The following is a 9,248-nucleotide window of genomic DNA, read 5'->3' as shown; positions in this document are numbered from 1 at the left end:
CCTCTCCTCTCCTCTCCTCTCCTCTCCTCTCCTCTCCTCATCTCTTCCCCCCTCTAACTTTGCATATTTCATGGTTTTGATGTTGTAAGTAGGAGTGTGGTATTTCAGTCCCTTTTTATGAGCCCTTTGTGCATGCAGCAAATCTTTTTCTCTTTTTAGAAACAAACTGATATCACAGTTTGATACTCAGCCTCAGCACAACATGTTTTGGAGCCTTAAACCTTATGTTAATTAGAACATTGAGGCTCAATGTCTTCCTGTCAAATCTTGTTCCTTGCTGTACTGTGTGGCAGTACTTCTACTCAGTTGTCCTCGTCATGAAACTTTTGCTATGTTTTATTATTTGTACATCCTGACAGATTTTCTCAGAACGTTTTGTGTTTTGTTTGTTTGTTTGTTTTATTGAGAATTAGCTTTGGAAAACATAAAATTCATGTGCTGTACTATTTAAATGTTGTACAGAACTTAATAATTTAATCAAAGAGTAGTTAGTTTGCTGTTAACTTCTTTAAATCAGTTTATTTTGTTTGAGTATAATGTACTGGTGCCACTACATATATTTTTACCCTACTTATCATCAATGAATTTTCAAAACAACATGTATTTGTATTGTATTTTTTTGTTTCTTAGATTTCTAGTTTTGGAGCACTTACCGTCTTCTAATACGTAAAATGGTTGTTTGTGACATGTTCATGGAAACATCCACAATTCATCTTGGGTGATATAGTGTACAGCAACTGAATTATTCAAAACTAACCATTTTAAACAAGAGTTATACCACTCAGTATCACTCTGGAGCCATTGCTCAGCCTCCTGGGCACACCTCGGCCTGCACTAACAGTCAGAAGCTCTTACTTTGGTAAGTCAGTGCCCAGTTTTTTGCTCTTTCAGACCTTCTACAGCAACGAAGCAAATGACATTTTTTTCTCTCTGAATCCTAACAAAGTGCTATGATCGTAAGAACTGTAAAGGCTATAACATTTTTAGTATACATAGCATAAGAGAGTGGGGAAAAAATCAAATTGTGTGAAATAAAAACAGTGAAGTAGTATGTCAGACTGCTCAAATTGTCCTAATTTCAATCTTTTCCTGTGGCCAAATACTTTTCTGCAGTTCTCTCTGTGTCTGAGAAAATACATATTCACAGATGTTCCTTGCTACAGTTTTTTAGCTCTTTTCAGGATTTTACTTTCAGAAAAGTCACCATGGTTTGACTTGTAGGTGTGTTTTGCCTGCTAAGTTTAGATTGATATGCTAGCATTTCACATGTACCTACCTCCTGCAGTAGGTGCTTTAAAAATACGCACAGATAATGAAAACTTTCCTGGTTCTTACTATATCTCCAAGATGCAACTCTAACTCCTCGATAACTTGCAACTGGCAAAATGTTTTGACAAAAGCAGTGTGTTTTATGAGAGATCAGGCTCATCAGTTCAAGACAGAGCACGGTCAAATACAATCACACCTGCACTGGCTTGTTCTCAGAACATTGTACTGTGTTTTACACAGTCTTGGGTCAGTACAAATCTGGAATTCTGAGTGTTGAGTTTTAATTTACTGACATCTGAAAATACATGAGCTAGTCTAGAGATTGAAACTGATCAGTAAGGAGAATGTGAACGGCAGGTCATACATCTGGTGTCAACAATGAAGGCATTTGCTACCTATAAACTTCAGGTGTGTTATAAGTGGAAAAAAAATATTAAAAAATGATTTTAAAGAAGGTTAAATATCAGTCACAGAGGAGGTGGCATGGTATCTCAGCACACAGGAGGTAACAGGGAGTGTACTTTTCATATAACACCATGGCCGTTGCCCCTTTCTACCTGAAAGAGATCAGCAGCTGCAAAGGTGTAAGTGGACATAGGGCTGGGAAAACAGACCAGCCATGAAAATAGTCTATTTTTTCCAAAGGAAAAGTTGTTGCAAGAGTCAAATCACAGTAACAAACTACAAAACAAATCACAAACTTAAGAACATTTATTTTATTTGCTCTGAAGAACTGCTTGTGATTTTCTGTGTTATTTTTCATATGTCTTTTTCCTCATCAAGATGCTGTCTGATAGATTGTCTTTCATGGTGTAAAATAGTTAATTAACCAGAACCAGTATTATTCCCTTTTCTGAGCGCTAAAGTTTATGTCCCTGAAAGACCATGGCAAAATACACCCTTAACTTCAGTAGCACAGGAATGAGCACTACATTAATACTTTGTGTCTTACTTCATGGTTCTTTAATTTTAATTCCATATTGCTGTGCATATTTAAGCGTGAGAGACCTGTGGTTTTTTACTTGTCTATATTTGTAATTTATGCCTTCACATAAAGACAGTATAGATTCTCTCCTGAGCCAATGCCTATGCATTGAACTACTCAATTTATAGACTTACTGAACAGGTATGCTATTTTTTATGCCACTCTAACAGTTGTCTTCATTTTCAGAAGCTGATTTGTTACTTATTAACTTTTTCCATGAGAAGAGACAAAGACTGAGTTTCAAAGGACAAAAAACATATTTTTTTTCCATTTTGCATTTGAAAATATTTTGCATGTAATGATTTTCTCTGCTTTGTTAATTACAGCTCACATCCATAAAGATTCTCAGTAATGAATGACCTTGGGTTTATGCAGCGTATCTCTGACTGTCGATAGACAAAAATTTACACATTAACAAACATCTTTGTATTTTTGCAGCTGTTTAGGTATCCTTTGGATGTTTGTATAGGTGCTTTTACAGGAGCTGGAGAAAGGAAAAAAGTCTGATAAGAATGAACAAACAGGAAAATGTGATTATACTCATAATACCTACAGAACTTCCTCTCAGACCCATTATGTAACCTGTGCAGGATAATCCCAGCCGTTGCGTGGGGGACAGTCTTTCATTTCAAGCTCGGGCAATTTTTCATGCTGTTTACCCTGAAACTGTTAAACAAACATTTAATCACAGTATTGAAGAATCTTTTACATTAATTTCAATAGCTTAACTACTCAGTTTGTGACTGCTAGTTGCAATGACTTAATATAAGATACTTACCTATGTTTTGTATTTAAATTAACGATATTTCTGTCAAATACTGGTAACAGGTATTCATGTAAATTAAATTTTATATATCTGTAAAATCAATAAATATATATGAGTAATATGTATTACTCAGCAAGGCTCATAATCTGCCTTTAAAATAGGAAATTTTATCCTCGCTTAATAGAATAATTCCAGTGTGAAAAGAGTATCTGCTTCTAGATGCAGCTTTAATAAAGATAACAAATAGCTATATATTGGCCTTTTCAAAGAGTATTTATATCATAGAGCTAATAAAATAACACAGCAGTTCAAAGTATTTATCTTTTATTTCTAAATTTTCACTTTAATTTCCAGTTACCAAAAAATCGTAATCAACTCTTTTGACCTGATATATTTAAAAGAATATCTTCATGAACAGTGCTGTTGAAAACTGAAAAAAAAAAAAAAATCAGGAAAGGATGTACTATTTCATGCAAGATACATGAATTTAGTCATTATATAGCTAGATCTAATTTCATGGACATCAGATCTGCCTAAAGCCAGTAATTTTTTTTAAAATGGCTGCTCACACGGTGCTAACAAAACGTGTGTATACATTCACGGACTGTATTAAAAACAGTATTTGCATGTAAGGCATATGAAATACATTTGCAAAATGGGTAACGGTGTCTGAGGTCATATTTGCACATCTAAAATATCCATTCTGTACATGGAGATTTCTACTTCCTTATGGAATACATACTGACATGAAACAAGCTTCTTAAGTATTACACTGGGTAGTTTAGGTGTCCTGTTCATTTGCCTACATCTTAGTTCCTGTATGTTACCCATCCCAGGTTATGTTTTCCAGTTGTGAAATCTTTATAAATTAGAAAGAAAAAAAGTTAGCATCCACTGTGCTAAAAGGAACTTTTAGCTATTTTTGTTGTAGGATATATGGAGGTAGGTATGCTTAACTAAGACACGCTGTATTAGTCACAGAAGTTACTAAGTGAAATTCTATGGCCTGCATTAGGTAGTTGCCCAGCCTGTTAACCTTCCTGACTTTATAATTTATTAATCCACATATATAGTTTTTAAATAGTCCATTTGTTATTATTTCTGTTCTACTTATTGCTTATGGTAGTATTTACTTGTATGAAAGCTATTTGTTTAAGCTATTTGAATGTCTATTATGGAGTTTGAAATAAGTTCCACAGTCAGAAACTGAAGAACAAGAACATAAATATTCTATCGGTTTACTGTGTATTCTAGAGTATATATAGCCTATACTTATTCCAGAGCATACATGGTATACTGGTATATACTTATTCCAGAGTATACATAGCCTATACAAATTGCAAAGTATGTATAATGCTATAGCTCATTTCAGAGTAGCATAAATACAACGACAAAGCATTTTTTTTTTTCCTATGGATTTTAACTTCTGGTGGATAAAATGCTAAAAAGTGTTTAAAAGATGTTAATAGCTGTCATCCCACTGTTCTGTTTAATTTTAAGTCAGAGGTATCTGATAATCTAATGGTAACAGTGAAATCACTGGTGAAGCTAATTACTTTAAGAGGGTCAGAAGTCTAATATATATATTCTTCAGTATGACATTTTTGATGATTAGGAGGATGGAATGCTCAAATAGCATCTAAGGTACGGCATCTGCTACATAAGCACAATTATTTTAGCAGCAGTTAGTAGTTAGTCATAAATAATATTAATTAAACTTGACATTTAAATTGTAACTTATACACACTGATTATATTTATCCTAAGATTTTGCTAAGATATGCTGGTATATAGTTAGTTTATCTGCTGCTTTTGCAGTCTCCTCTTTAATAGAATGCCTTGAATGTCTGAATGTCTTTAATAAAAACTTTCATTGACATGGTGCAGTTTGCAAGGATATCCGTATCCTTGTATTCAGCAATCATACATTGATTTTTCTATCTGTATATATTTAGAAATGTGAAGGTTCAAATGCTTAGAGAATATGCCAGTCAGAGAATATAACAGGAAGACAAAAAGCTTTCTCTATATTCTGAAAATTTTACCACTGTAAACAGCAGTACATGCATGGCATTTGCATTGCAACAGGAGCAGAGACTTGGACAGTAATTTGGGGGAGGCTAAATGTTAGAATTCTTATATTCCAACTAATTAGAATTTGCAGTGTACAAAGTCAGGAGGAGTCTGTATAACCAGGACCCTCCTTAACCCACTGTGGTGGTTTTACTCATCTGGGCAGCCAACTTCCACTACAACCACTCTCTCACTCCCCCTCAAAGGGAAAGGGAAGAAAATAGGACGCAAAGGGCTCAAGAGTTGAGACAAGGACAGGGAGATCACTCAACAACTATCATAATGGGCAAAACAGACTCAGGGCGGGTCCCCCACGGGCAGCAGCTCCCCCCAGACCCCCTGCTCCTGCGTGGGCTCCTCTCCACGGGCTGCAGCTCCGGCCCGGGGCCTGCTCCTGCGGGGGCTCTCCATGGGCCGCAGCCTCCTCCAGGCCACATCCACCTGCTCCAGCGGGGGCTCCTCCACGGGCTGCAGCGTGGAGATCTGCTCCGTGTGGGACCCATGGGCTGCAGGGGGACAGCCTGCTCCACCAGGGGCCTCTCCACAGGCCGCAGGGGAACTGCTGCTGCCTGCCTGGAGCACCTCCTGCCCTCCTGCTGCACTCACCTTGGGGCTGCAGGGCTGGTGCTCACTCATTTCTCACACCTCTCTCCCAGCTGCTGTGGCATGGAAGATTTTTGTTTTCCCCTTTCTTCAGCCTGCTCACTCAGAGGCCCAACCAGCATCACTTACAGCCCAGCTCTGGCCAGTGGCAAGTCCCTTTTGGAGCTGGCTGGAGCAGGCTCCTCTCTGACATGGGGCAGCTGCTGGATTCTTCACACAGAGGCCACCCCTGCAGCCCCACACTACCAAAACCTTGCCATGTCAACCCAACGCACACACACACACACACAAGGAGTAAGCATATTCAGTCCCTGCATCAAGAGAGCTTAGAGTAGATGATGTAATGACCATAGTCTATAACACCAAGGAAGCAAACAGTTTAACAGTACTTCATAACGAAGAGGAAGCAGATCATCTAAATATAGTCCAGTTGGCTTTTTGAGAGGCTTTGTTTTCTGAGAAAAGAAGCTTGCAACTGAAAGAGTGCTATAAGCTAAAAGTAACCCTGTATTTGCTGGTTAGGTAAGGAAAGCTTGCAGTGGACGCTCAGCGTCTCTCTGATATGGAGGGTAATAAATTAGAGATTTTCCTCTGGTTTTTGTGAGACAAGCTGTAGCCTATTTGAAACAGCTGCAGTAAAACAGAAGCTGTTTTCTCTCTAGGGAACAAAGGACTCATGCAATATGATACTCATCTCAAAAGGAATAAAGTTAGTTTGGCAAGTTTCATACAAGATTAAAGTTAACTTTCTAATGGAATTAGAGATGGTAATGAGAGTGGGTCTTTACTAGTGCATATCCATGTAGGATTTTGAGCCTACTGCTTCTCCATTTAAAATCTGTTTTTCCTTGTAGAAATAAATCTCTTTTTAGTGACAGATTAGGTAATGTTATGCCTGCACGAGAAAACAAAGTTGTCCCTTCTCTCTAACAAAGGGTGCTTCTTAATGTTTGTGCTTCTGAGATGTGTATGAGTAGAGGCATTGTGCATGGCCACATCACCTCCTCCTACTACCTCCTACCCATCATTGTCTTGCCTTTAAATGTCTGGCAATTTCATGACTCAAGTTAAAGCTAATCTAAAAAGTTATGGGCATGTGTGTATGAGAGATTTATAGCATTACACATGATACTGTTCTAATCTGCAATTTAAGTATAGCTCACATTTCTGTAACTAGATTTTCCTCTGGAAGATTTATGCTTGTGGGAATGAAAAGTAATTTGCATTGAAATAAATTTGTTTAGTTGCATCTGTGCCAAACTTTCTAGCAATTCTGCTTTTGCCTTCCTGTTCTGCTTTCTCACCCTTCGAAACACTTTACTGTCCTAACCAGCTAATCTACCTATTATTATCAACTCTGTTGCCCAAGAACTAGCACACCTGGACAACACAAATGTCTGACATGATGTCCCTGTCTGTCTGCTGGGGTTTGACCATATTCTGCCTTTTTCTGTTCCACACTTGGCATCAGCATGGCTAGCAAATACACTATTTAAATAGACCAGTACCATACATTACCTGAGCTAAGATCATGTATTGTATCAGTCTAGGAAAAAGTGAAAACGAATCCTAGGTATCAGATAAAAAAATGTGATGCATTTGAGAGTACCACCATGGCAGTAGATAAGCAAGGTTTCAGCTGAATTGCTATGCAGTGCCCTAGTTAAAATAAGGTGCTGACAAGAAAATTCAAAACAGCCAAACAATTCCATAAGCAGCAATTTCTTCTGAACCTCTGCTGTACATTCCTATGTTTCCTGCACTTTCCCTCATAGAATCACAGAATGGTTTCGACTGGAAGGGACCTTAAAACCTATTTAACCCCCCCAACCCCCACCCCCCACGGGCAGGGACAGCTCCCAGCAGCCCAGGCTGTCCCCCAGCCACATCCATCCTGGCCAGGGATGGGGCAGCCACAGCTCCTCTGGTCAGCCGGGGCCTGGGCCTCACCACGCTCTGAGTGAAGAATTTCTTCCTAACGTCTAATCTAAATCTTCTCTTTTAGCTTAAAACTATTACACTTTGCCCTATCCCTACACCCCCTGACACAGAGTCCCTCCCCAGCTTTCCTGCAGCCGCCTCTAGGCACTGGAAGGCCGCTGTGAGGTCTCCCCAAGGCCTTCTCTTCTCCAGGCTGAACAACCCCAGCTCCCTCAGCCTTCCTTTGTAGGAGAGGTGCTCCAGCTCCTTGATTATCCTTGTGGCTGTGCTCTGGACTCATTCTAACAGATCCATATCCTTCTTGTGCTGGAGGCCCCAGAGCTGAATGCAGGGCTCCAGGTGGGGTCTCATGAGAGCAGAGCAGAGGGGGACAATCCCCTCCCTCGCCCTGCTGCCCACACTGGTGTTGGTGCAGCCCAGGCTACGAGTGGCTTTCTTGACTGCAAGTGCTCATTGCTGGCTCATGTCAAGCTTCTCATCAACCACCACCCCCAGGTCCTTCTCCTCAGGGCTGCTCAATCCATTTTCCCTCAAGCCTGTATCTGTTCTTGGGATTGCCCCAGTGTGGGTGCAGGACCTTTCACGTGGCCTTGTTGAACTCCATGAGATTTGCACAGGCCCATCTCTCAGGCCTGCCCAGGTCCCTCTGGATGACACTTCCCTCCAGTGTGTCACCTGCACCACACAGCTGGATGTCATCGACCCCACTCTTCATGTCACCAATGAAGATGTTAAATGGTGCCGGTCCCAATACTGACCCCTGAGAAACACCACTCATTATTGATCACCTGGACATTGAGCCATTGACTGCAACACTTTGAGTGTGACCACCTTGCCAGTCCATCTATCATATTCATGTCTCTCCAATTTAGAGACAAGAATATCATGCAGGACAGTGTCAGATACTTTGCATGAGTCCAGGCAGGTGATTTCAGTTGCACTTCCCCTATCCGTCAAAGCTGCAACTCCATCATAGAAGGCCACCAGATTTGCTAGGCGCACTCTGCCCTTAGTGAAGCCATGTTGGCTGTCACCAATCACCTCCTTATTTCCCACGTGTTTTAGCAGAGTTTCCAAGAGGATCTGCTCCATGATCTTGCCAGGCACAGAGGTGAGACTGACTGACCTGTAGTTCCCTGGGTCCTCCTTTATTTTCCCTTCATCATCACCATCTCTTCTTTTCTTCCTTTCCCTAAATACTGCCTGATGAAGAGGCAGTATGAGAGGCAGCTGATTCCAAACTGCATGTGGACTTTTGGTTGCAAGACATATGCAGAGTAGTGGCAGACCAAGAAATGAGCTGAACTTGATGCCTTTCTCAGTAAGAAGAGGAAGGGGGGAAGTTGCTTTATGGAGTCCTTCAATTTACCCAAATTTTCCTGAGTCTTGTGGAAAATTAATTACTTCCAAGACCTGGTAAGATCTGGGTCAACATTGGGCCATTAGGTTTAAAAACTATTGGAGGAGGCAGATATTTTCTCTCAGTATCTCACACACACAGTATGATCACATTTTTCTTTGAAAGCAAAGCTGAAAAAGACTGCCTTAGTGTAGAAATAATCTTTATAAAGTATGGTGGATACTATCATTTGCTTATGTGATATGTGCATGT

General features: G+C 40.0%; 1 long non-coding RNA gene across 1 annotated transcript in view; it reads left to right on the top strand.

The window, feature by feature from the left end:
• Positions 1–3,571, top strand: part of LOC118156032 — an 8,017-nt gene extending 4,446 nt beyond the window's left edge. The window contains exon 3 of the long non-coding RNA XR_004746123.1: positions 631–3,571. This is a non-coding gene — a long non-coding RNA (uncharacterized LOC118156032). The remainder of the gene's footprint in view (positions 1–630) is intronic.
• The last annotated feature ends 5,677 nt before the right edge of the window (positions 3,572–9,248 follow it).

The sequence above is a fragment of the Oxyura jamaicensis genome, chromosome Z (assembly GCF_011077185.1).
Source record: "Oxyura jamaicensis isolate SHBP4307 breed ruddy duck chromosome Z, BPBGC_Ojam_1.0, whole genome shotgun sequence".
In the NCBI taxonomy this organism is placed as follows: domain Eukaryota; kingdom Metazoa; phylum Chordata; class Aves; order Anseriformes; family Anatidae; genus Oxyura; species Oxyura jamaicensis.
The sequence above is the reverse complement of the archived record's forward strand: the minus strand, read 5'-3'. Positions and strand labels throughout refer to the sequence as shown.